Source organism: Giraffa tippelskirchi, chromosome 1 (genome assembly GCF_054371585.1).
Source record: "Giraffa tippelskirchi isolate mGirTip1 chromosome 1, T2T-mGirTip1v1.2.pri, whole genome shotgun sequence".
Taxonomy (NCBI): domain Eukaryota; kingdom Metazoa; phylum Chordata; class Mammalia; order Artiodactyla; family Giraffidae; genus Giraffa; species Giraffa tippelskirchi.
This window is the reverse complement of record NC_137275.1, coordinates 219859401-219884057: the sequence shown is the minus strand read 5'-3', so window position 1 is coordinate 219884057 and position 24657 is coordinate 219859401. Positions and strand designations below refer to the sequence as shown.

General features: G+C 44.1%; 1 protein-coding gene and 1 long non-coding RNA gene across 4 annotated transcripts in view; one reads left to right on the top strand and one right to left on the bottom strand.

Moving 5' to 3' along the window:
* ASTN2 (astrotactin 2) overlaps positions 1–24657 on the top strand; it is a 989820-nt gene that overhangs the window by 944222 nt on the left and 20941 nt on the right. The gene's annotated exons all lie outside the window — the stretch shown is intronic.
* On the bottom strand, positions 14696–18621 carry LOC145538487 (uncharacterized). Its single transcript, XR_014076917.1, has 2 exons — positions 18549–18621; positions 14696–17142 (listed from the first exon to the last, which is right to left on the bottom strand). It is a non-coding gene; the product is annotated as an uncharacterized LOC145538487 (long non-coding RNA).

Genomic DNA, 24657 nt, shown 5'->3' with positions numbered 1-24657 from the left:
CACAGCACACTAGAGCTTGAGGACTCAGACCTCATGGACCTAAACCTTCTCTCTCGGTGAAACTGCAGCTCAGGGAGGCTAGGGGCCTGGTCCCTCAGAGACCGGGTGTCAGAGCTGGGCTGGACCAAGCTCTCGACTCCACTGTGGACCACCTGCTGCTCTCTTGTCCTAACTCGGAGCATCTGTGTGCTCTCAATCATCTTGAGCTTCTGAGAGGCTAAGAAACTAGGACTTTAAGTTAGACTGTCCTAGTGTCAATTCAAACCTTTCTGGCTGCACAAGATACTTATTTTCCTGGACCTTTATTTCCACATCTGTAAGGTGAGGGTGTTGACACTCCCTACATTAGAGTTCCGTTGTGATACAAATATAATAGAGTATTTAATATGTGCAAAGCTTACAGCAATAGCAAGTCCAGCACACAGTAGGTGCTCAATATCAAGAACATACAAGGCGTTTCTTTAGTAGGACTTCACCAGGACCATGAAAGAGAATCGTAATTGGCTAATCGTCTTGCCTGCCCTCTGTAACATTGCCACAAGTCTCTGTTCACTCTGAGCATCTTTTGGGAACCCTTGGGACATGACGAGGCAAATTTGGAGTCATTCCCCAAATATTTAACAGGAGAAATGCCTCCCCCTGCCCCCCGTTTTTTTTCCTTCTATCATTCCTTGAAAGTGAAAGTGTTAGTCACTCAGTTGTGTCCAACTCTTTGCGACCCTATGGACTGTAACCTGCCAGGCTCCTCTGTCCCTAGAATTTTCCAGGCAAGAATACTGGAGTGGGTAGCCATTCCCTTCTCCAAGGGTGCTTCCTGACCCAGGGATCAAACCTGAGTCTTCCACATTGCAGGCGGATTCTTTACCGTCTGAGCGACCGGGGAATTATTCCTTGAGTCCATGTCTAATGTAGTTCTCATGATCATAGAGAACTAAAATTGCCAGCAATCCAAGAGAAGAACAGATTTTAGAAACCATGTTTAGATGTCTATGAATCCCTAACATGTGACTTGGAATTAAGTAGGCCCTCAATTTAGAAATCAACAAAGGTCAGGAATAGATGTAACAGGTTGAATGGATAGAGTCAGGCTTTCATGTAAACATCTGTCACTATTAGCCAAAGACATACATGACAATGCCATGGCCCCTGCCTACCAATCCATACTGTCATTGACCATTTATTAAGCTGTCACTACCTCTGTGCATTGTGCCAATATCTTTATGTCCACTAATGCTTTGCATTTTCACAATATGGTAATTTCTAAGGTGGGTACTATATAATAGGTACTATAGTAGGTACTTTTTATATATAAGTAAACTAAGAAGGACTAAATGACTTGTTCAAGGTCTCTCTTAATTAGTAAATGGCAGAACCATGAGTCTAACACCAAGATATCTAGTTCTAGAGTCCACCTGTGGATATTCTTATGTGTTTCTCTCATAGCCAGTGGTGCAGCTGAACCTTGAAAACATATGGCCTAGACCGAAAGAGCTTTGCCCAGTGTTAGGAACAAACTTGTAAGGAGCTAATCATCCTGGAATAGAGGGTGATCTGCCTCATAATAAAGTTTTGAGGCGGCTGTGGTCTCTAACAGCCAGTGTACCTGGGGGAGGTGCATTTGAGCTGGCTCTGGAAGAACAGATTGCTGTGACCATTTAGAATTAGAGCTGTTATTGCATCACCAGCTGAGGGAAGACAAGCAGGTGGGAACTTAGAGGGACATGTGGCATAGGGAACATCAGAAAGGTGAGGATAGTTGAGATCCATAGTATCAAGGGGTAGAAAGGCAGGGCTTGCAAGGCTTTGTAATGCGGACCAAGGAGCCATTGATTTGTTTTGAGCAGTCATGAGGAGGCCACGTTTGGGTTTTAGAATGACCTCTATGGAGTATGGGTTACGGTAGGGCTTTCCAGGTGGCTCAGCAGTAAAACATCTGCCTGCAATGCAGGAGACGTGGGTTCAGTCCCTGGGTTGGGAAGATCCCCTGGAGAAGGAAATGGCAACCCATTCCAGTACTCTTGCCTGGGAAATCCCAAGGACAGAGAAGCCTGGCGGGCAACAGTCCATAGGGCTGCAAAAGAGACAGGTATGACTTATTGTCTAAACAACAACAAGAAGGGAGACTTTGGGGGCTGTTGTAACAGTCCTGGTAAGAGACACTGAATCTGTAATTAGGACAGCAGAAAGAGAGGGATGCAGAGAGTAGGACGATGCGGGATTGTTATGTTCACCGTTCTTTTTTGGGTGGGGGGAATCTATCAGATGACAAACAATAAGCCTCATTGAGAAGATAGCCCAGCACGGGATTTGAAATTTTGAGATCTGAGTTCAAATCCTGACTCTACCATCTTGCCTTTGGGAAGGGTAGCCTATGAAAAAATGCTTAAGTTTTGAGACCAAGCCTTTTCCTGTATCCAAAAAGTGGTAGTAATATATTCAATTTCAAAATGTGCAAGTGGGATTAAAAAATACGTATTCTACATGTCAATTTCTGACACCTCATAGTCTCTTTATTCCTATCAGTTTTCTCCCAGTCTTTCCATCTGCTGCAGTCCTATTGCAGGAAGCATTCTCTCCCTCACCCCACCTCCTGACTGCCCAGCTTCCCTCTCTCTGTCCCTCTTTCCCCAGGATGCCAGAAATGAAATAACATTCTTTGCGTGTTTGTTCTAAAACTTCTGGCCGCCTTCCCGCAGACCCCAGGCTGGGTCAGGACTCATTTGCATTAGCGTGTGTGAGGCCAGCCTGAAGGGGAAGGAGAGGCCTTGTTTTCAGGGAGTTTCATCAGGCGCCCCTGCCAGAAAAAGGAGAAGTTACTATGTCTTTCTGGGAAACATTCACAGACTCAAACAGACAAGGAAGGCCTAGGAAGCCGGCTCACTTGGGAAGAGGTTGATGGGTGGGTGAGCTGCCTGCCGGACTCCCAAAACTATGCTCAGCTCCTCTCATCCTCATCACAGGCCTGCCCCCTAGAACTCTCTCCTTCAACATGTGTAGTAACTTAAGACTGTAAATAGATCTTTCTTAATCCTATCTATGGCCTGTAACAGGGAGATGGGAGGGAAAGAGTGCGCAGGGGCCAGGAAGACACGCAGAAGCTACAGGATAAATAAACAGCAATTTTGCTGGCTTCTAGATGGATATTAAACCCACAAAAGCATCTTTAAAGTAAGCAGTGGTAATCCCTGGAGTTTTTTATTTGTTCTTGCTTTACTCCTGTGAATTTTTAAAATAATCCCATGTCATGGAGTTACACTTTCTCCCAGGAATCTCAGTAACTGTGTCCAAAGCCAGATAACCAGTTGCAAGCCAAAGGAAGCTCTTCGTAGTTGTCTCAAGAGTGCTACTGGCACCACGACACGCGCTACTCTAGAGGCAAGGATTATACCACTTACAAAGAAGTGAATTGAGTCCCTGGTATTTTATTGGGTAACTTCCCATAATTCCCCACTATTTTTCTCAGTTCCTAGCCTGGGTGTGTCTTCTCCAGGCAAGACTTTTGCCTTGTCCTTTATAATACTATTCATGTAAACACTTTAGAGAGAAAATAAAAGAATCAACGATACACATGTTTTATACTTAGAGTGTGTTCAATGCATCAGGCACTGTTCTAAATGCTTTACACAAATTAACTTATCCAATCTTCTCAATAGCCCAATGAGGATAGTATTTTATAATTCCCATTGTACTGATGAGAAAACCAAAGCCCAGGGAAGTTAAGAAATTTGGTTAAACTCACATACCAGTCAAGAGGCAGGATTTAAATTCAGACAGGCTGGCTCCAGAGCTCAAGCTCCTAATCATTAACTAGCCCAGCCTCCCCAGAAGCCATGTTAGCATTTAATGAGCCAATACGCTCCAGATCTTGTGCTCTCACCCATGACAGGGCCTTGGCGGAAGTTGCACTGCTTATTGAGTTCTCAGCTTAAATGTTGCTTCCTCGGGATGGCCTTCCCAGAACCCGTAATCTAGATGAGGTTCCCCGTCCCTTTCCTTTATTACAGTTGTTAAACTTTTCAGTGACATATTTATGTGTGCTAATGTGTGCCCCCGATTAGACTTGATAGTCTATGAAAGTAAAGATGGCATCTCAGAGCCTGTGTTCTGAACCTCTGCAGCGCATTCCCTTCTGTGAAGTACTGTATGGACATGTAGAGGAATGAGGTACCATCTCTGCCCTAAAGAGCTCTTGGAGGAACCAGATGTACACACAAACCACCATGCCACAAGCCAATTAATACTGCAGTGGTTCTACAATACCATACAAATGATGATCCCTGGGGCAAAAGATGGGGAGAACAAGGAAGTTTTTTGACAACCAGGAATGACCTCTGGTAGCCTTTCTTAACCGATGCTTGCTCACTCTAAGGGTATGCTCAGATGTAGCGGCCTCTCTCAGCATGGCTGTCTGTTCATCGTATGTGTTTTTGAGTATCTGCTTCTCTGCAGGGCTCTGCACTACTTCCCAGAGACCCAGAGGGTCAATACAGTCATCCCTCCTGCCATGGAGCTCGTGATAAAATGCGGCCCATGAAAGCTCAGGGGGGAGAATGCCTCCTAGTCCAGTGAAAGCTGGCCAGAAAGGGTGACATTTTAGTTGAGTGTTAAAGGATGAGCAGGATCAATCAGGTAAAGATAGAGGATAGAAGAGACAATAAATGGCTTCCCAAGGAGAGGAAGTCATATGTCACTGAAGAGCAAGGTAATATACCAGTTTACTACTCAAGTCACTGTGAGGCAATGGGGCAAATTTGGGTAATGAAGTAGAAGAGGTTGATAAGGCTCAAATAACAAAAGGATGCTATTTCCCAGCTAAGTAATATGGGCTTTATCTTGAGAGAAAGCAGAGCTGTTAAGGGTATGAAGCTGCTCAGTAGACATTGTCAGATTTGCATTTTAGGGGGATCACTTTGGCTAATATACTGGCAATAGGATGGAGGTGAGAGAGAACAGTTGGCAACAAATAAGGAAACTGTTCCCAAGGCCTGGGTGAGAGGCAGTGACATCTGGTATAGACTAGAATTGGAAGAAAGGAAGGTGGTTGAAATTTACAGTCTCAGATGAATGGATCAGAGAGGGTGAGAGGTGAGACAGAGACAGCTCACCAGCATGCACCAATTTATCCTACCTGATGCTCATCAGTGAGGACTTGACTTTAGTCCCTTGCTTTTTGGGCTAGCCTAGGATAGAAAGCATCTTCTAGACACCCACTATGGACTATGACTGTCCTCTGGAAGATTAAAAAAAAAAAGTAAGCTAAGTAAGCCTATGTAAGTTGGCAACAGCCCCCGTTATTCTGTTTCTGGTTTTTAAAAGTTGACCCTTGTCTGCTTCTGAAATAGCAAACAATTATCCAGAAGTGCCACCACCATCTGAGAAACTGATGGGGTTAAAAGAAGAATGAGAAGTGGTTTCTTTCTCCCAGAGAGCCCTCATGCCAGGGGGCTGACTGCAGGTCAAGGACCGATGAGGATGGTAATTTCCTGGCTTCATGTCCTAGGTATCCTGTTGGCTAAAATGTTGGTTTGGGTTTTTCCATCAGCTATTAAATGGTATGTTAGATGGTACGGAAAGACCCAAACCAACTGTTTTGCCGACCCAGTACTATAAGACACCTAGAGTAAAAAGTGATTAGTCCCACCTGAATAGGTGTGGGTCTTTCCCAGAGCCTGGAAAAGTGGTCCTGAGCCAGGTAGAGAGCAATTTGACCCAAGGTGCATGACCAGGCAGCAGCAGTTAAGGTTTTGTTTGCTGGTCACCAAGCGGAGCTGCAGAGCTAAGCACAGGGGTAGTCCTCCTTCTGGGACAAGAACCCACTTCAGTACTATTAATGATGATGGCCATCTCCCCAGCCCTGCTTGAGCATGTAGAAATGCCCCAGATATAGCTTAACCGGTAAAGAATCTACCTGCAATTCAGGAGACCCAGGGTTCGATTCCTGGGTCGGGAAGGTCCCCTGGAGAAGGAAATGGCAACCCACTCCAGTATTGCCTGGAGAATCACCATGGACAGAGGAGCCTGGCAGGCTACAGTCTGTGGGGTCACAAGAATCGGACACGACTTGGTGATTAAACCACCACCACTATGTTAAGCATACAATTCAACAACATAAGCATGTTTAATTTTCACAATAACTTTCTCCAAGATATTTCAGAAAGGTATGGTGAGAATCTGAACTCTTGGATACAAGTAACAGAAACTCAAATCAAAATTGCTTATGGACAAAAAATGGAACTTATTCACTTCCATGCACTGGGAAGTTCAACGGGTATGCTAACTGCAGCTGCAGAGACGTCCAGGAGTTCAGGTGATGTGACATGGTATCTGCATCTCTGCCCCAGCCTCTGTGTGTTAGCTGCATTCTCAGGTGGGTTTGCCTTATGGAGGGACCGAGATGGACCCCAGCAGCTACAGGCTGTGATGGTTCTTCATGCCTGTGATCTCAGAGAAAGAGAGACATATCGCTGTCCTACCTATTCTATCAGTTCCCAGGAACGAATTCTAGTTGCCATGTTTGTTTGGGAAATGTCAGCACTTCTGTTGTGGGAGGTAAGGACATGAAGTGGATAGTCCCACCCAAGTTATAATAAGAGATGGAGAAATTGTTAAGTGGATCCAGGCACTGTGCTTCCAGGAAAAAAAAAAAAATAGAAAAAGGAATAAGAAAGACTGGGTAAAGGAAGCAAATAAAACTGAAAACAGTAACTGCTGTCCTTAGAGTTGTATTGTCCCCATTATACAAATGAGAAAATAGAAGCTCACAAGTGCGAAGCATAGGGCAGAGTCTATAACTAGGTCTTTCTTTCTTTCTTTCTTTTTAATTGGGGTATATGGACCTTGAAACTGTCACACAGGGAGAAGTTATAAAGAGGAATGACTATGTCTTTCTGATGCCAGGACACCAGGTCCTTCCGTCCTCTCTTCCTGCTGAGTGTTCTGTCTGAGGAAGGCAAACAGTATTTAGGTACAGCAACCAAACTCACCAAACGAGACTAGGCAAGGAGCGTCCCCAAAGAATGGCCTGGTGTGACTGTGAAGCAGGTGCTATAGGGAACTGCCTAGAAGCCCCAGCTTCACATCCAGGCTGCAGAAAACATCGGTTGAGCCAATGGCATCAAGGCTCATGGTGAGAGAGTGTAGAGACTTGGACGTACGTAGACTGACCGAGAAACTGGAGATCAGAAGTCTCCTGGTGCCACCTTAGTCCTTGGACCAGTCCAGACCTCAGAGATTTTTCTGTCAGACAGAACAGTTTTGTCTTCAAAGTCAAGGTGAATGCAGCACAGGAGCCCTCACCCAGCAGCTGATGGGATGCCAGTTCTATCACTCTGCCACTCCATGCCTGTCCTTGATTCAAAAGCCCCCGCTCCACCCTCCCGGCAAACATCAAATTCTCTGAATGTAAAATGTGGGCAGTAGAGCCTGCTTTGTCTTGCTTTCAAGGTTATTTGTGTAATAAGCTTTGCAAAGTGTAAATTGATAGGTGTCAGGAATGCATTCATTTGTGTCCTTTAATCATGAAAATGAAAATGCCGAGAGTGTGGAGACAGTACAGTAAGCCTCCATGTGCCCACCATGCAGGATCAATACATATCAGGCCTCTGTCGCGTTTGTTTCAGAGCTCTTTTCTCCTGAAAGAAATTAAAATTAAAGATACACTTGAAGATTAATTTGCCTATCACCAGTCTTATTCTCGGAGAAGGCAATGGCAACCCACTCCAGTACTCTTGCCTGGAAAATCCCATGGATGGAGGAGCCTGGTGGGCTGCAGTCCATGGGGTCGCTAAGAGTGCGACACGACTGAGCGACTTCACTTTCACTTTTCACTTTCATGCATTGGAGAAGGAAATGGCAACCCACTCCAGTGTTCTTGCCTGGAGAGTCACAGGGACGGGGGAGCCTGGTGGGCTGCCGTCTATGGGGTCGCACAGAGTCGGACACGACTGAAGCAACTTAGCAGCAGCAGTCTTATTCTATTCCCTCCTTCCCTCCTAAGACTTAACCACTGTCCTAAATTAGTATCAGTATAGTCTGAAGAACAGAGTGAGTTTATGGTTGTTTGTTTTACTTCTTTAAAAATGCATTTATTTTGAATTGGAGGATAATTGCTTTACAATATTGTGTTGGTTTCTGCCATCTATCAGCATGAATCAGCCATAGGTATATGTATATCCCTTTCAGAAAACTAAGATCATGGCATCTGGTCCCATCACTTCATGGGAAATAGATGGGGAAACAGTGGAAACAGTGTCAGACTTTATTTTTGGGGGCTCCAGAATCACTGCTGATGGTGACTGCAGCCATGAAATTAAAAGACGCTTACTCCTTGGAAGGAAGGTTATGGTCAACCTAGATAGCATATTTAAAAGCAGAGACATTACTTTGCCAACAAAAGTCCGTCTAGTCAAGGCTATGGTTTTTCCAGTGGTCATGTATGGATGTGAGAGTTGGACGGTGAAGAAAGCTGAGCGCCAAAGAATTGATGCTTTTGAACTGTGGTGTTGGAGAAGACTCTTGAGAGTCCCTTGGACTGCAAGGAGATCCAATCAATCCATCCTAAAGGAGATCAATCCTGGGTGTTCATTGGAAGGACTGATGTTGAAGCTGAAACTCCAATACTTTGGCCACCTCATGCGAAGGGTTGACTCATTGGAAAAGGCCCTAATGCTGGGAAGGATTGGGGGCAGGAGGAGAAGGGAACGACAGAGGATGAGATGGTTGGATGGCATCACCGACTCGATGGACATGGGTTTGGGTAGACTCCGGGAGTTGGTGATGGACAGAGAGGCCTGGCGTGCTGCGATTCATGGGGTCGCAAAGAGTCGGACACGAATGAACGACTGAACTGAACTCCCTCTTGAACCCGTCTCCCACCTACCACCCCATCCCACACCTCTAGGCTGTTTTGCTTTTTAATTTCCACCAGCATTCCTCACTTCGTATGTTAGAAAAAATTGAAACTGCAGCTTCCTCCAACTGACGCTGTGGAGTTTTTGTTATTATTTATTATTAATATTAATTTAATTTCTGTAACAACCACAGTCACAGAAAGTCCCACTGTGTTTTATCTCCCTTGGGAAACTCCCCCCCCCTTTTATGTCACTACCTGAAAGAAAATAAATAAGTATCTTTAAAATGTATTCTTCTAATCTCATGCTTACGCAAAGCCTTACGTCTCTGAGAGCTTGTCCAGCCGTGGCGAGGTCTTATCGGGGCCGGATGCCCCAACCATGCCCAGCCAGCCTGTTCCCTTATTCTGCTGGCTCAAGGTTTCTGAGGCTGCTGTGTCCAGTCGACCAGAGAGGCTTATCTTCATGGGGCAAAGGGAGCCGGATGGCGGTTGGGGCTCTGAGATATTAGACGAAGGCTGCGTAGCGTTGCCTGAGTTCACAGCGGAGATCAGACCCATTGGCTAAAGCAAAGAGCCGCATAGTGGGGAGTGTGTGGCCAGCGCTGGACATAGATATGGACTTGAATCTGGTCCTCTGCCTGCCTCATCACCGCAGGGCTCTGAGTCCCAAGGCTGCACGTGAGGGAAGGAGAGGCACCTCTTTTGCACGTTTCCTGGGGAGTCAGGGATCAGGCATATAGCAGCCATAGCACTTGGCACTTACTTACCACCAATAATGGCTGATGGGAAGAAATGGTGAGTTGAGCCCTCCTGGCAAGCAGAGAACAGGGCATGTGGCCCGGAGAACAATCATCAAAGGAGTAAGAGTAGGGGGAAAAAAAAAATCGAAACAGCAACAACCGCCCAGTATAAGGGCTCTCTGGAGACCCCACCTACAGCTCAGACTAAGTGGGGTAGAGACAATGTGACCCCCGTGGGGAAGGGTACCCCGCCATCAGCACTCTTCTGACTGTGAATCCGCTTACTGTGCCAAATGTCTGTGCAGCATCTTACCTTGGATTCAAATTCTGGATTTGCTTTGAACTTCCTATGTGACCTAGGACAAGTTGGTTGCCCTCTCTGAGCCTTAGTTCAAGAAAGGGTTTAAATGAATTACTTGGTAAGATGCTATCCTGGTGCTAACAACTGCTCAGCTCATGAGAATGCCTGAGTTCTCTTTCGGAACCTAAGGCTGACACTGGCAAGGCTGACACTCAAGCTTGCTGGGAAGCTGCGTCCAGCTTCTCTGTAGTTTCCAGCTCGGTGGGGAACCCTGAGATATCACAAGTCCAAGGCCAGTGTGCTTTCATCTTTAACCTTTTTATTGGCCTTTGGGATTGGATAGTTGATCTTTGAGTCATCCAGGTCTGTGCCACCCACCTTTACCCTCTATTGATTTGGCCTTCCTAACTCGGTGAAGGCAGCAGCTTGTAAGTCTTGCCTCTAAGCCTTTGTCGACCCCTTTCACTTCTCTGAGTAGTTTTACCAGAGCTTGACTTTCTGTCCGATCTTGTTCACCACTGGCACCTGTGGACATGTCTTACCTGTTCAGTTAGGGCTGTGAGTGCCTTGTGGATTAGCGCTAAAGTGTTGTTAATTCATGATGGGGGTGATGCCCCACTGCACCGAACATAGTTGTACGTTTTTGTTTATCAAAGTAACAGGAAGTGCAGATGAGGGGCTTTAAAAGAGAAAATTCTAACTATGGATTGAGAATTTGGCTAAGGGCATCTTATCCACTCTGAAGTCTCCTTTAACAATCCTGTGAGGCAGGTGGAATTGTGTTTGTTTTGTTGACAAGAAAACAAAGGTGAAGCAGTGAAATACTTAGCCAGTGTCACATCGCCTGTAAGCAACAGAGAGGATATTTAAGCCCAGAACTTTCCATTTCTGAATCTATGCCTCTGACCTTTGCAACATACTGAGGTTCTGAAGGGTTCTGCTGCAGACTCCTACATTTACAAATAAAGCAAAGTCATAACCATCCACTTAGAGCTCCACTGCAGGTCCTGCTTCCCCTTTAAGAAATTCTGGAATAGGGATTGGGGCAAGAGGTGTTTGCTCAAATTCAGAGCTCAGAAAGCTGCATATGTAAGAGACCCACATCCCACGTGCCTACTGTGGCCACCACTTGGAGGCAGGATGCTTCTAGACTGAAACACTGGTTTTCTTTGTGTAGAGGTTTTTTTGGAGGGGGGAGGGGGTGTGTGTTTAGTTGTAATTCACATAGCATAAACTTCACCCTTTTAAAGTATATAGTTCAGTAGATTTTAGGATATTCACAAATCTGTTCAACCACCACAGCAATTCCAGAATATTTTAATTATCTGAAAAAGAAACTCAATACAAATTAACAATCTCCCCCATCATCCCCTTCTGCCAACTCTGGCAGCAACCACTAATCTCTGTCTGCAGGAATTTGCCTATTGTGGACATTTGATATAAATGGAACCATATAATATGTGGCCTTTGCAGCCTGAATTCTTTCACTTATCACAGTGTTTTCAACTTTGATACTGTAAGATGAATAAGGACTTTATTCCTTTTTATGGTTGGATAATATTCAATTGTATAAATATACAACATTTTGTTTATCCATTCATCAGTTGATGGTTATTTGAATTGCTTTCCACTTTTTGGCTATTAAGAATAATACTACTATGAAAATTTGTGTACAAGCTTTGCTATAGACATATGTTTTCAGTTCTCTTGGGTATATACCTAGGAATGTAGTCGCTGCTAATGCTAATGCTAAGTCGCTTCAGTCGTGTCCGACTCTGTGTGACCCCATGGACAGCAGCCCACCAGGCTCCTCTGTCCACGGGGTTCTCCAGGCAAGAATACTGGAGTGGGTTGCCATTTGTAATTGCTGAGTCATATGTTAATTTTAGGTATAACTTTGAGGGAAACTGCCAAACTCTCTTCCATTATGGCTACACAATTTTACGTGCTCACCATCCATATATGAGGGTTCCAATTTCTCCACCCTTGCCAATACTTGCTATTTTTGTCTTCTTTATCATAGCCATCTTAATGGTTAAGAGGAGATGTTGCATTAGAGCTTTGATTTGCATTCCCTAAATGACTAATATCTCCATGACTTATTGACCATTTGTATATCTTCTCTGCAGAAATATTTTTTCAAATTCCTTTGCCCATTTTTACATTGTGTTATTTGTCTTTCTATTGTTGAGTTATAATAATTATATATTCCAAATATTAGACCTGTATCAGACAAATGATTTATAAATATTTTCTATTATGTTGGTCCTATTAAAATATAATAAATATTTTCACTTTCTTGATAATGTCCTTTAAAGCACATTTTTTTTTTTCATTTTTGGTGTAGTCTAATTATCTCTTTCTTCCTTTGGTCGTGCTTTAGGTGTCATATCTAAGAAATCATCACCTAATCTAAGGTCATGAAGTTTTACTCCTATGTTTGTTTCTAAGAGTTTTATAGTTTTTGCTTTTGCATTTAGGTCTTTGATCCCTTTTGAATTATTTTTTTATATGGTGTGAGAATGGGGTCCAGTTTCATTCACTTGCATGTGGCTATCTGATTGTTCTAACATAATTTGCTGAAGAAACTATTATGAAAGAGATCATTATTCCCCCATTGCATAGTCTTAGCACTCTTGTTGAAAATCAAATGACCATATTCATTTATTTCTAAACTCTCAATTTTACTCCATTCACCTATATCTATCCTTATACTAGTAGTAAACAGGCTTGATTACTGTAATTTTGTAGCAAATTTAGAAATCAGGATGTGTGAATCATTCAAGTTTGTCTTTTTTGTTTTTAAAGATTATTTGGCTATTCTGGGTGTTGTGTATTCCCATATGAATTTTAAGAGTAGTTTGTCAAATTTTGCCAAAAAAAAAAAAAAATCACCTGTGATTTTTTTATAGGGATTGTGTTGAATCTATAGATAGATTTGGAAGTAGTTTCACATTAACAATGTTAAGTCTTCCAATTCATGAACACGTGGTATCTTTCCATTTATTTAGGTCTTTTTAAATTTTTTTCAATGATTTTTTTTTTTTTTTAATAAATTTATTTATTTTAGTTGGGGGCTAATTACTTTACAATATTGTAATAGTTTTTGCCATACATTGACAAGAATCAGCCATGGGTTTACATGTGTTCCCCTTCCCGGACCCCCCACCCACCTCCCTCCCCCTCTCATCCTTCTGGATCATCCCATTGCCCCGGCCCTGAGCCCTTGTCACATGCATCGAACATGGAATGGTGCTCTGTTTCACATATGACAATACACATGTCTCAATGCCATTCTCCCAGAACGTCCCACCCTCACCTTCTCCCTCAGAGTCCATAAAATTGTTCCATGCATCTGTGTCTCTTATTCTGTCTCGCATATAGGGTTATCGTTACCATCTTTCAGATTCCATATATATGCATTAGTATACTGTATTGTTGTTTTTCTTTCTGGCTTACTTCACTCTGTATAATGGGCTCCAGTTTCATCCATCTCAGTAGAACCGGTTCAAATGTATTTTTTTTAATGGCTGAGTAATATTCCATTGTGTATATGTACCACAGCTTCCTTATCCATTCATCTGCTGATGGACATCTAGGTTGTTCCATGTCCTGGCTATTGTAAACAGTGCTGCGATGAACATTGGGGTACACGCGTCTCTTTCAATTCTGGTTTCCTCGGTGTATATGCCCAGCAGTGGGATTGCTGGGTCATATGGCAGTTCTATTCCCAGTTTTTTAAGGAATCTCCACACTGTTCTCCATAGTGGCTGTACTAGTTTGCATTCCCACCAACAGTGTAAGAGGGTTCCCTTTTCTCCACACCCTCTCCAGCATTTATTGCTTGTAGACTTTTGGATAGCAGCCATTCTGACTGGTGTGAAATGATACCTCATTGTGGTTTTGATTTGCATTTCTCTAATAATGAGTGATGTTGAGCATCTTTTCATGTGTTTGTTAGCCATCTGTATGTTTTATAGTTCTCAGTGTGTAAGTCTTACACACCTTTGTTAAAACTATTCCGATCATTTTATTCTTTTTGACAATACTGTCAGTGGAATTGTTTCTTAATTTTATTTTTCTGATAATTCATTGCTAGTATATAGAATATAATTGATTTGTTTTTATTAATCTTTAAACTTGCAACTTACTGAACTATTTTTTTTTAAGATCTTTGTGTGTGTATAGATTCCTTTGTTTTTATACATACAAAATCATGTCATCTGCAAATATAGATATTTTACATTTTCCTTTGTTGTCTTGGTGACTTTTATTTCCCTTTTTTGGCTTAATTGCCCTGTCTAGAACCTTCAGAGCAATGTTGAATAGAAATAGTGAAAGCAGACATCCTTGTCTTGTTCCTGATCTTAAGGGGAAAGCTTTCGGTCTTTACCATTAAGTGTGATGTTAATGTTCCACAGATATGCTTTATCAGACTGGGGATGTTCCCTTCTATTCATAGTTTGTTGAGTATTTTTATCATGGAAGGGTATTGGGCTCTCTGAAAGCTTTATTCTTTGCCTATTGAGATGATTATGTAATGTCTGTCTTTTATTCTCCTAATATGATATATGATGTTGGTTGATTTTCATATTCTGAATCATTCATCTTTTCAAGAGACAAATCCCATTTGGTCATGATGTATAGTCCTTTTTAACATATGTTACTATACTTGGTGAGTATTTTGTTGTGTCAATATTTATAAGGAATATGGGACTGTGTGAATGTGTGTGTGTGTGTATTTTCCTTGTGGTACCTGTTTTTGGTATCAGAGTAATGCTGGCTTCATACAAGTACCTGGTAGTGTTCCCTCCACTTTTATTTTTATTTTGGAAGAGTTTGTAAAGGTTTTGTGTCCATTGGTGGTAACATTTGGTAGACTTTACCAGTGGAGACATCTGGTGACCCACTGTTTCATAGGAAATGAAAGCAAGGTCCACGGAGAAGGATGTCCCTCTAGGTCATCGTGTTGATCAGGGCACAACTGGAGAAGTCCAAGGTTCAGAGTACTGTTTCTAATTTTCCTACTGCTATTGAAGCAGGTATTGTTGTCACAGTGTAACTGTTAAGGAAACAGGCTCAGAGGCATAGTATGACTTAGCTACTGTTTTGATCTCCTTGCTGTCCAAAGGATGCCCAAGAGTCTCCTCCAGCACCACAGTTTGAAAACATCAGTTCTTCAGTGCTCAGCCTTCTTTATGGTCCAACTCTCAAATCTCTACATGACTGCTTGAGAAGCCATAGCTTTGACTATACAGACCTTTGACAACAAAGTGATGTCTCTGCTTTTTAACACATTGTCTAGGTTTTTCATAGCTTTTCTTCCAAGAAGCGAGCATATTTTAATTTCATGGCTGCCCTCACCATCCGCAGTGATTTTGGAGCCCAAGGAAATAAAGTCTGTCACTGTTTCTATTTTTTCCCCATCTATTCATCGTGAAGTGATGGGACCAGATGCCATGATCTTAGTTTTTTGAATGTTGAGTTTTAAGCCAGCTTTTTTTAGTATCATGAGTAAGCAAAAAAAAAAAAAAAAAAGATAACATGTACTGAACTAAGCACTGTTTTAGGTGTTTTGCATGTTATTTCATTCTTAAAACAGTGTCGTCAGTCAGATATTATAGACTCCAGTTTACAGATACAGAAACTGAGGCTCTTAGAGATACCAGGAATAAGAAACACAGTTGTGATCTAGTTCAGTCCTTCAGACTCCAAGCCCAGGGGTTGTGTGCACTCCACACACCCAGCCCTTCACGCGTGAGGAAGCAATGCTCACACATATGGTGCAGACTGAGCTCAGCTGGAAGTAGATAAGAACCATCCTGCCTATAGTGTTCCCTAACTCAGTGTCCAAGGGTAAGTCCAAGTTGGTGACCTCTACTTGGCCTCCTTTTCTCTGTACTTGGCTTTGGCAACATGCAGTCTCAAAAGGCACCACAGAGGAAAAGAAAGTCTTTCGGGTCAGATGTGGAAAGAGAAGCAATGTCAGTGTTGAAAGTGGGTGATGGTGATGGTGATCCTGTACTAAGATCGCTTCCTTGTCAAAAGTTGGGAACGTGGAGTTCATCCTCCTAATAAAGTCTAACCTCCTCTGAACTGTGACTCAAGACCCAGTTGGGACCAATGAATACCTAATAATTCTTTTTGGAAACAGCACTGGGCTTTGAGTTAGGAGACCTGTGCTGGGGCGTGGCTGAGCTGCTCTCTGCACAGCCTTGGGAGAGTCAATTCACATTTCCATGGTTTACTTGCCTCCTTGTAAATATGGATTTAATAACACATATCCCTTAGACAGTTGTAAAGAGAACAAAAGACAACTATATAAAAGTTCCCAGCTATGTGTCTGATACAGAGTTAGGTGCCCAAGAAGTGTGTGTGGAATCTCCAAGGTGCTTTCACATTCATGATGACTACTTGATCTCACAGCATCCCTGTGGAGTTATCGATAGGTACCTGAGGCAGAGAGAAGTCAAATCACGGGACCAAAGCCCATAGCTTGCTGACAAGGTTAAACCTACAAATTATGTCCTCTGTCTCTCAAATCAACATATTCCCAAGTTATGCTTTCCTGCAAAAAATTTTTGTAACTGAAGTCATTTAAAACATTATTATTTTTATCTGAGATTCAGAGAGGCCATGCAGCATGCAATAAAGATATAAGAGAAAAGGCCACACATTTGCTTTAAAGAGCCCAGGAATACAAGTTGAAGTGGAATTGGGCATTCCATGCATAATTCATTCCTTGACTTGGAACCGTAAATTTAACCTGTGTCTGCTCTACCCTAAAGCAACCTATTAAAAGATGAACATCCTCCAACTAAGAGCTATAGTCAGTCCAACTGTGTGTTACCATGTCCACTCCCTGAAAAAAGAGAAGTCAGAAAAGAGGGGGTGAGAAGGGGTAGGGATATGAAAGACAAAGGAGGAGAAGGACAGGAACTGTTGCTAAAGTCAAGTGCCAACTAGAATTCTTCTCTCGAGGGGTCAGCTTATACTGAATAGGTGAGTGAATGAGTTTAGACAAATCATTTGCATAGTCCTTGTGTATTACAATCCATTGGCAGAGTCACACCGTTTAGGCTTTCTGGGTGAAGAAGGTTGGGATTGTCACCATGTTTTTGGTAGGAGAAAGTGAGATTCTTATAGGCAGTTGGCATTCCCTGTAGGTGGCAGCTGACAGGGGATCCAGGTGGTCCTTGATGCATTCCCAAGACTTGGTCCACAATTTAAAGACAGGAGAAGGGACACACCTGAAGGAAACACAGGGGCAGGAATGACTTTGTATCTAAGTTCTGTAGCACTGCATCCCGTTTCTTGTTCCCTTAACCATCTCCCTGCTCTTCTGGGAGCTCTTTGAAAGCACGAACCACACTGTTCTTCTGCACGAGTGGTTCCTCTCTGGCTTAGCACCTTGTGGGGCATGCATCAGGAGTTCTGCCAGCGGCAGGCACACACAGAGAGGAGCTCATCCCCCAGTCAGGTATTGGAGATATACTCAGCGTGCTTTAATGGTGAATCAGTTTATGTTTATTTCATTTTGAATGTCAGTACATGCATCATTCATTTCCGATTCTGATACTCTTGGCACTCTGGGTGTTAGGGTAATGCTCATAACCCAGTGAATTTGGGGGGTCTTGGCAGGCAGAGCAGTGCATGCCTAGTACTGATTCTAGATTGCTGTTGCCTCTGCCTGAGCTTGGGCCCACACTGGTTTCCAGACTTGGCCTTCCCCCAGAGCTCTCTCTGCCGGCTTCCTGTCTCCCCTGAGTCTTTACCTGTTAGCTTACGCCGCTGGAGGGGTTGAAGGGAGGGCAAGTCGGGGGTGCTGATATTGGGGCCCAACTGCAGACCGCCTCACCTTTGTCCCAAGCAGGGCCTCCCAGTCACAGCTCAGATTGGGTTGTTTTGAAAGTGGACACCAGGGCTGGAGTCCTTAATACCGTGACAGTCTCTCTGTGCCCGGCACTGGAACTAAATATTTATGTTGGCAGAAAGCATAGGTTGTCTGCCCGAGTTAGGAGATAAGGAGGTTGGGTTTTGGTGTTGGGCAGTAGGTGGGCTGTCTGCGGTGTTGTACAGCCCCTGGCTGATCATCCTCAAGTCCCGCTTTGATGCACCTGGACTAAAGGAGAGTAGAGACATTTTGCCTAATGGCCGACACCCAGCTGGGGGAAACTTTGGACATCTGAATTCTGGCAGCCAGTCCACACCATCTTGCCCAATGCCCTCATTTCACAGGCTGGGAAACTGAGGGCAGGGCATGGTTCAAGGTTACCCTGCTCATTCAAGGGGACAAAACTAGAGTCTGGACCTTCACCAGGCTATTGTAGCCTTAGGCCTGGGGTCAGAAGAGCTGTGTAACCTGGGACACGTCTCCTGACCCGTTGTGCCTACCTGTAAAATGAGAACGGCTTCTAACTCTGGGATTAAATGAAATCATGGAGACAAATGATTTTAATGTTAAGTGCTGTCAAAACTCTAATTCAGGGGTCAGTAATCTTTTCTCTAGAGGTCCAGATAGTAAATATTTTAGGCTCTGTGGACTATATGGTCTCTGATGCAATGACTCAGTTCTACCACTATAGTGTGAAAGCATCTATAGAAAACAGATTATAAGAAAACCAAAGTAGCTATGTTCCATTAAAACTTTACTTACAAAAACAGGCAGCAGACCAGATTTGTACTGCAGTTTGCTGATGCCTGCTCTAGATGCTTGGAAATTATTCTAGTTACTACTGATGACATAACAAATGACCTCAGAATGTAGTGACTTAAAACAACCAGGTAATTATGCTAATGGATTCTGTGGATTAGACATTCAGACAGAGTACAGCAGACAGTACTCTTTGCTCCATGAAGTCTGGAGCCTTAGCTGCAAGGGTTCAAAAGTGGGAGGTGACTCCACTGCTTGAAGGTTCCTTTACTTTCTTTCTGAAAATTAGACTAGAGTGACCTGAACACCATGACGTAGCCTATCTGAGGGGCCTGGCTTCGTAACACCGGGGTAGTTGGATGTTTCGCATGGGAGGCTCAGGACTCCAAGTGAGAACGTTTCAGTAAACAAGGTAGACATTGCATAGCCTTTTATGACCCAGATGAACAGTGTCCCTTCTGCTGTACTCTGTGAGTGAAACCATGCACGAACCTGCCACATTCAAGGTGAGTGGGCATGCCCCTCTACTTCTCAGTGGGATCAATGGCAAAGGATTAGGGTTGGGGGAGCTCATTTTAAAACCATTATAGAAGAGATTCATAATTTAAGCACGCACATGTTGAATAATGATGAATGCTTATTACATAGCACTTACTCTGTGCCAGGCACTGTTTCGAGTTCTTTATTCCTCCACCATCCCTTTGAAGGAGATAATATCATCATCCACAGTTTAAAGACAAGAACGCCAAAGAACAGAGAGGTTAACTAACTTGCCCAAGGTTATAAAGAATAGTGGGTTATAGAACCAGCATTTTGGACTTGGTAGTCAACTCCAAAGCCTGTTAGAGTCAGAACCCATTCTGCTTCTTTGTGATTATCAAAAGGAGAATGCTCTTTCTACTCTTTAAGCAGAACTAGGTTAAGAGGAGGAAGGTGGGTGTGGGGGTTCAAGGAAGGGAGGGACAAATATTTACCTGTGGCCAATTCATGTTGATATATGGCAGAAGCCATCATGATATTGTAAAGTAATTATCCTCTAATTAAAAAAACTGGATTAAGTGTCTAGTGTCCAGTGTCTAGCAGGTCTTCTTACCAGCAACAAGTTATGAACATTATAGCATACCCACTCTGGGTTCAGACTGTCCTGAGCATCATGGGTAGGCCAAGGAAAGAAGTACCATGCTCAATTTCATTCATAAGAAGCCTAAAATGTGAGTGGGAGAGACTGAATTCTGATTTAATTCTCACAGCCCCATGAGATGGAATCTTGATCACATTTTACCACTGAGGAAACCAAGGCCCAAGGGTTCAGTTGTTCCCATCCAGTAGCTGATGGAGTTCAGACTCAAGCCCGGATCCTGACATGCAAGTCCATGCTCTTCACCATAGACTCTAATGGAAAAAGATCTGGAAAGGATCATATCAGCTGTTTCAGAAGCCAACATCCTCAGGCCCTGGAAGATCAAGTCCAGCCCATCCCTTGGCACTGATCTTGGTTTAGTTCCCTCCTTGCAGAGATGCTTAAATATATGGCTCAGGTGGTAAAGAATCTGCCCACAATGTGGGAGACCCAGGATCAATCCCTGGGTCAGGAAGATCCCCTGGAGGAGGACATGGCAATCCACTCCTGTATTCTTGCCTGGAGAATCCCATGGACTAACCCTTGCAATGATAGACTGAGACCCAGAAAAGGGCCTTTGGGTGTCCCTGGAAATCTGACTGCCCTGACCCCAAGCTGGAGCTGGGAATCCAGGTTTATTCCACCACCCCTGCCTTCCGCATGTGCTAGGAATGATAGGGAGGGGAGTGATGGCGGATGGTGACAGCTTGGGGGGGTGGGTGAACTTACGGGAAGTTGTCTGCCAAAGCTGTGTGGGGGGAGGAGGATTTTACAAGACCAGGGCCTCTGGCCTGGAAACATCTGTTTCCCTTCAAATCAGCGAGGAGACTCTTGCCTCCCCAGAATGCCTAAATCACGCAGCGGCTGGGGAAGGGCGGGCGTTGGCCTGGAGACTTCAAACGCATTTTCCCGTCCTCTCGGGGACATGGTTCTGACGTGGGCCTCTGAGCCCCTGTCCCTGCTCTCACCCCATGTCAGATCCATGAGCAGCCCTCACCGCCAATTAAAGTCTCAGTTTCATTCTCTCACCCCTGCTGTGAGGGGGTCCCGAGGTCTCAGATGGGCCCGACAACAGCTTCCTCTCCACCTACCCTCCTCTGGTCTCCACTTGGAGAGCTTACTCTGGTTGTAGGGGGAGGGCGTCAGAGCTTTGGGCAGTGGCATAATAATAATAACAGTAATATTGATGAAGATGCCCACAGCTCTCACTCGTTGACTGCTAACATGCCTGGCATCATGGTGAGCAATTCAACAACTACCCCATTTAGTGGGTTTTAATATTATGATTCCTATTTTATAGGTGAGTTAATTGAGGCAAGGCCTCACATAAATAAGAAATGGAGAGCTAGGACTTAAAACCGAATCGCCTGATTCCAAAGCTGTGCTTTGGACCACTCTGTTATTCTATTTCCTTTAATGGCCTTTTAATCTATTCATATTTTGCTCATTTTACAGATGGGGAAACTTGATTTCTAGACAGTGGAATTACTATTGGTGTCTTATAGTTGATTGAGTCATTCGTTCAGTCTGTCATTCATTTTGAACAGTATTTGCTGAGCACTGGATGGTTTAGGTATATTAGCACCAGGTGGAGCATCAGGCATAGAGATGGACAGAGCCCTATTCTGGTTCTGAAGACACTCACACACTCATGTGGGCATGAGAGAATTGTCTGGGCACCAACCCAATCATGCCACATGTGCCAGGACCTGGCACTATGCAGGGAGAGTGGGTTTCCTGGAGGAGATGAGGGCTGACTGATGCTCCAAGGACAAGGTGGAGAAGGTTAAGTGGAGAAGGAGTCGGGGGGCCCCAATGAAGGGTGCAGTGTGTGCAAAGACAAAGAGGTGAGGTCCATTCGCAGTTGGATGTGGTTCCACTGTGAAACAGGGTAGGCAGCGGAGACCAGTAAACAAGGCTGGATCTGTGGCCAGAGTTTGAGACTCAATGATAGAGTCCCAAACAGATAGTGTCAAATGGAGGGACATCAGGGAGTCACACTGGGGCCCGTGGTAAGGAGTTTGTTTTGTCCTGAAAGTGGTGAAGAAACATTGAAAAATACTTTGCATTTGAGTAGTCAATCCCAAGGTACGTCCCTACTCATTGAAATCCCAATACACTAAAACCAGATTGCTTTAGGCATCTGAGATCTCACAACCCACTGTCTCTGGGACATGAACTCAAGTTTTCAACCACCTTGGCCAGTGTTCTTTCCCTTGAAACAAAGTCAGAGGAAGGAGTAGCAAGGATTTGAGCCTGGGGTTCCAAGTTCCTAAATAGCCCATCCCACTTGATCCTTGGAGCCACCTCTTCTGTGATTATCCCAGAGGTGCAGCTGGGCCCCAGTCAGTCAGTTGTGCAAAAAGCAAGGTGGTGTAGAGAAGGAACACTAGAGGAGAAGTCGGGAAAGCCGGTGCCTTTATTCTGACCTGATTGGGAGCAGGTCCTTGCGCAAGTCTGTTTCCTCTTCAGGCTGTGGTTCCCCCACCTGCAAAATGAGTTGTAGAGCTTGGTGATGGCTCAGGAGTTCTGATCCTCTGTCACCCCCTTCTCCTCCTCCCCTCAGTGAACTTGAGTTTGCGTAAACTCCGGGAGATAGTGAAGGACAGGGAAGGCTGGCGTGCTGCAGTTCATAGGGTCGCAAAGACTTGGACACGACTGAACAACAGCAGGCGTTCTAGTTCACATTATCAGTGGATCTCAGCCTACCTGCACAGGTAAAGATGAAAGAACCGAGCCGAGGCCGCCAGCACCCTTCCTGACCCTGGAGAAACACAGGCTCCGACTGTGTCCTCTCCCCCTTTCCACTCTGTTTTGTGGGTGTGTATGTGTGTATCTTTTCTCAGTCTCTCTCACTTCTCATTCTCTCCTTCCCCACATCAGGGGCTGTCACTTTCTTCCCCTCTCGAAGAGCCCCTCCAGGGCTGCCTGGTCCCCTAACAGCTTTCAGATGTGGCTCTGGAACAGTTCTACAATTACAGCTGAGACAGGCAGAGAGCGCATGGCCTTGTGACTTCTGACCCAGGCCCGTGAAGCTAACATCTTCCTCTTTCTCCCCTGTTCCACCCCCACTGGCAGGGTGGCCCAAAGACTCCTCCATCCTGAGACCTCTACTAACACAAACAGAAACTACCTTTTAGGGAACAAAGATTGAACCAGGCCTGCTGCAATCATTAACATCACTGACTCTGGATCCTGAACTTGTGAGATACAGTTAATCTCACCCTGTTTTACAGATGCAGAGACTGAGGCTCAGAGACAGGGAAATGACTTCCCAAGAACGCTCAGCTGGCAATTGGGGAAGCAAGATGCTACGCAGGTTTTAACATTTTAAAACCTAGGGCTACTTCTTTCCCAGCATGCTGTTACTCATGCTGCTTGGCTAAGCAGAGAGGTAATGCCAGACCCTCTTGATGGAGGAAATATATTACAGGAACACCTTGGAAACATAAGTTGCCAAGGGAAAAGCAGTGTTTAAATTTTTTTCCAACTCCTCACATTTGGAGATTCATTCACATATTTTATTTACTACAGCCTTCCATGTTCCTCTCAGATGAAATGTCTCTCTTTCTCTTCTACTCCAAGAAAGTACTCTTGCCCAAATAAGAGCTCTTTATGTGGCCTTTATAAAAGTCTGCACCTTACAAGCCACTTTTCAGGCATCACTCTGTGTAATCCTTGAGACTGCCACACACTGTACAATTATCCCCATTTTGTTGATGCAGAAACTGAAATTCAGCAATAAGATGTGGTATGTTTAAGTTCATTTATTTACTCACATATTTAAAAGTGCCTTTCGTGTTCCTAGTACTGTGTTCAGTGCAAGGAGGTAGCTGTACTCAAGCTGCAGGCCAGGGTTTGGTTTCTGCCTCTGCCACTTTCTAGATGTCGCATATGTAGTAAGTCCTTATGCCATGGTACCAAACGCTGTCCTTACCTCTCTCCTTTGCCCCTTGCTTATTATCACATCCTCGAGTTTCACTATGATCTTGCTTCTAGCCCTTCTCCAAGTCTTCTTAGTCAGAATTCACTTTTTTAAGCACTTGTATTTCACATTCATCCACGTTGACCTAAGAAGTGGGCAGCAGCCTCCCCACCCTAGATGCCCGATGCAGAGAGGTGACCTAAGCACAGAGGGGTAAAGTGACTAGTCCACCATCACAGAGCAAGGGAATAGAATGGAAAATGAACCCACGCCTTGCCATCTCCGAGACCAGACTTCCTCCTCCATCCCCTTCTGCTTCCCTTGACCAAGACAATAACTGGATATAGTAAGGGCTGGAACAGAGCTCTGCTCACAGTGCTGAGATATGACAGGTGGAGAGAGATGATGCCCACGTCACACTGCTGCTGTTCTCACGACAAAGGCTGAAGCCAAAAGACCCAGAAAGCAGATGGATAGTTGGGCTTCTTTCTGAAAACGGGGCCAAAATATCCCATATTTAGGTCTCTAAAGTCACATATATGAAGTTTAAATCCACACTTGTTAGCACGCCAAGCCAGCTGATGAAAGATAAAAGGGGAAATTAGATTTGACAAGATAGTATAGTACAGTGTGCTTAAGAACATCATCTTTGAATTCAGACAGGCCTCATTGCTGCTTAGTTAATATGTAAAAATAAATCAATTACTTGACCTCTTTGGAACCAGCATCCTTATTGATAAAATGCAAACAATCCTACCCAAGTGATATATTTCAAAGATTAGCTGGAAAATGCATGTAGAGGATAAACACTGATGAGCTCTTACTAGACAGCAGCCATGCCTCACATGATACTTAGGCACTGTACAAGGTTTCCTGCACTTGGACCAACAATTCTGCAAGGAAGAACTTGTTTCTTTTGTTTTACATTTGAGACATAGGAGACATAGGATCAGAGAGGATAATCAACCAACCCAAGGTCACACATCTAGTGAACATCAGAGCCGAGGTTTGAATAGATGGTGATTGGGATACAAGGCTGCTTCTGGGCTCTGGGTGACCTGTTCCCT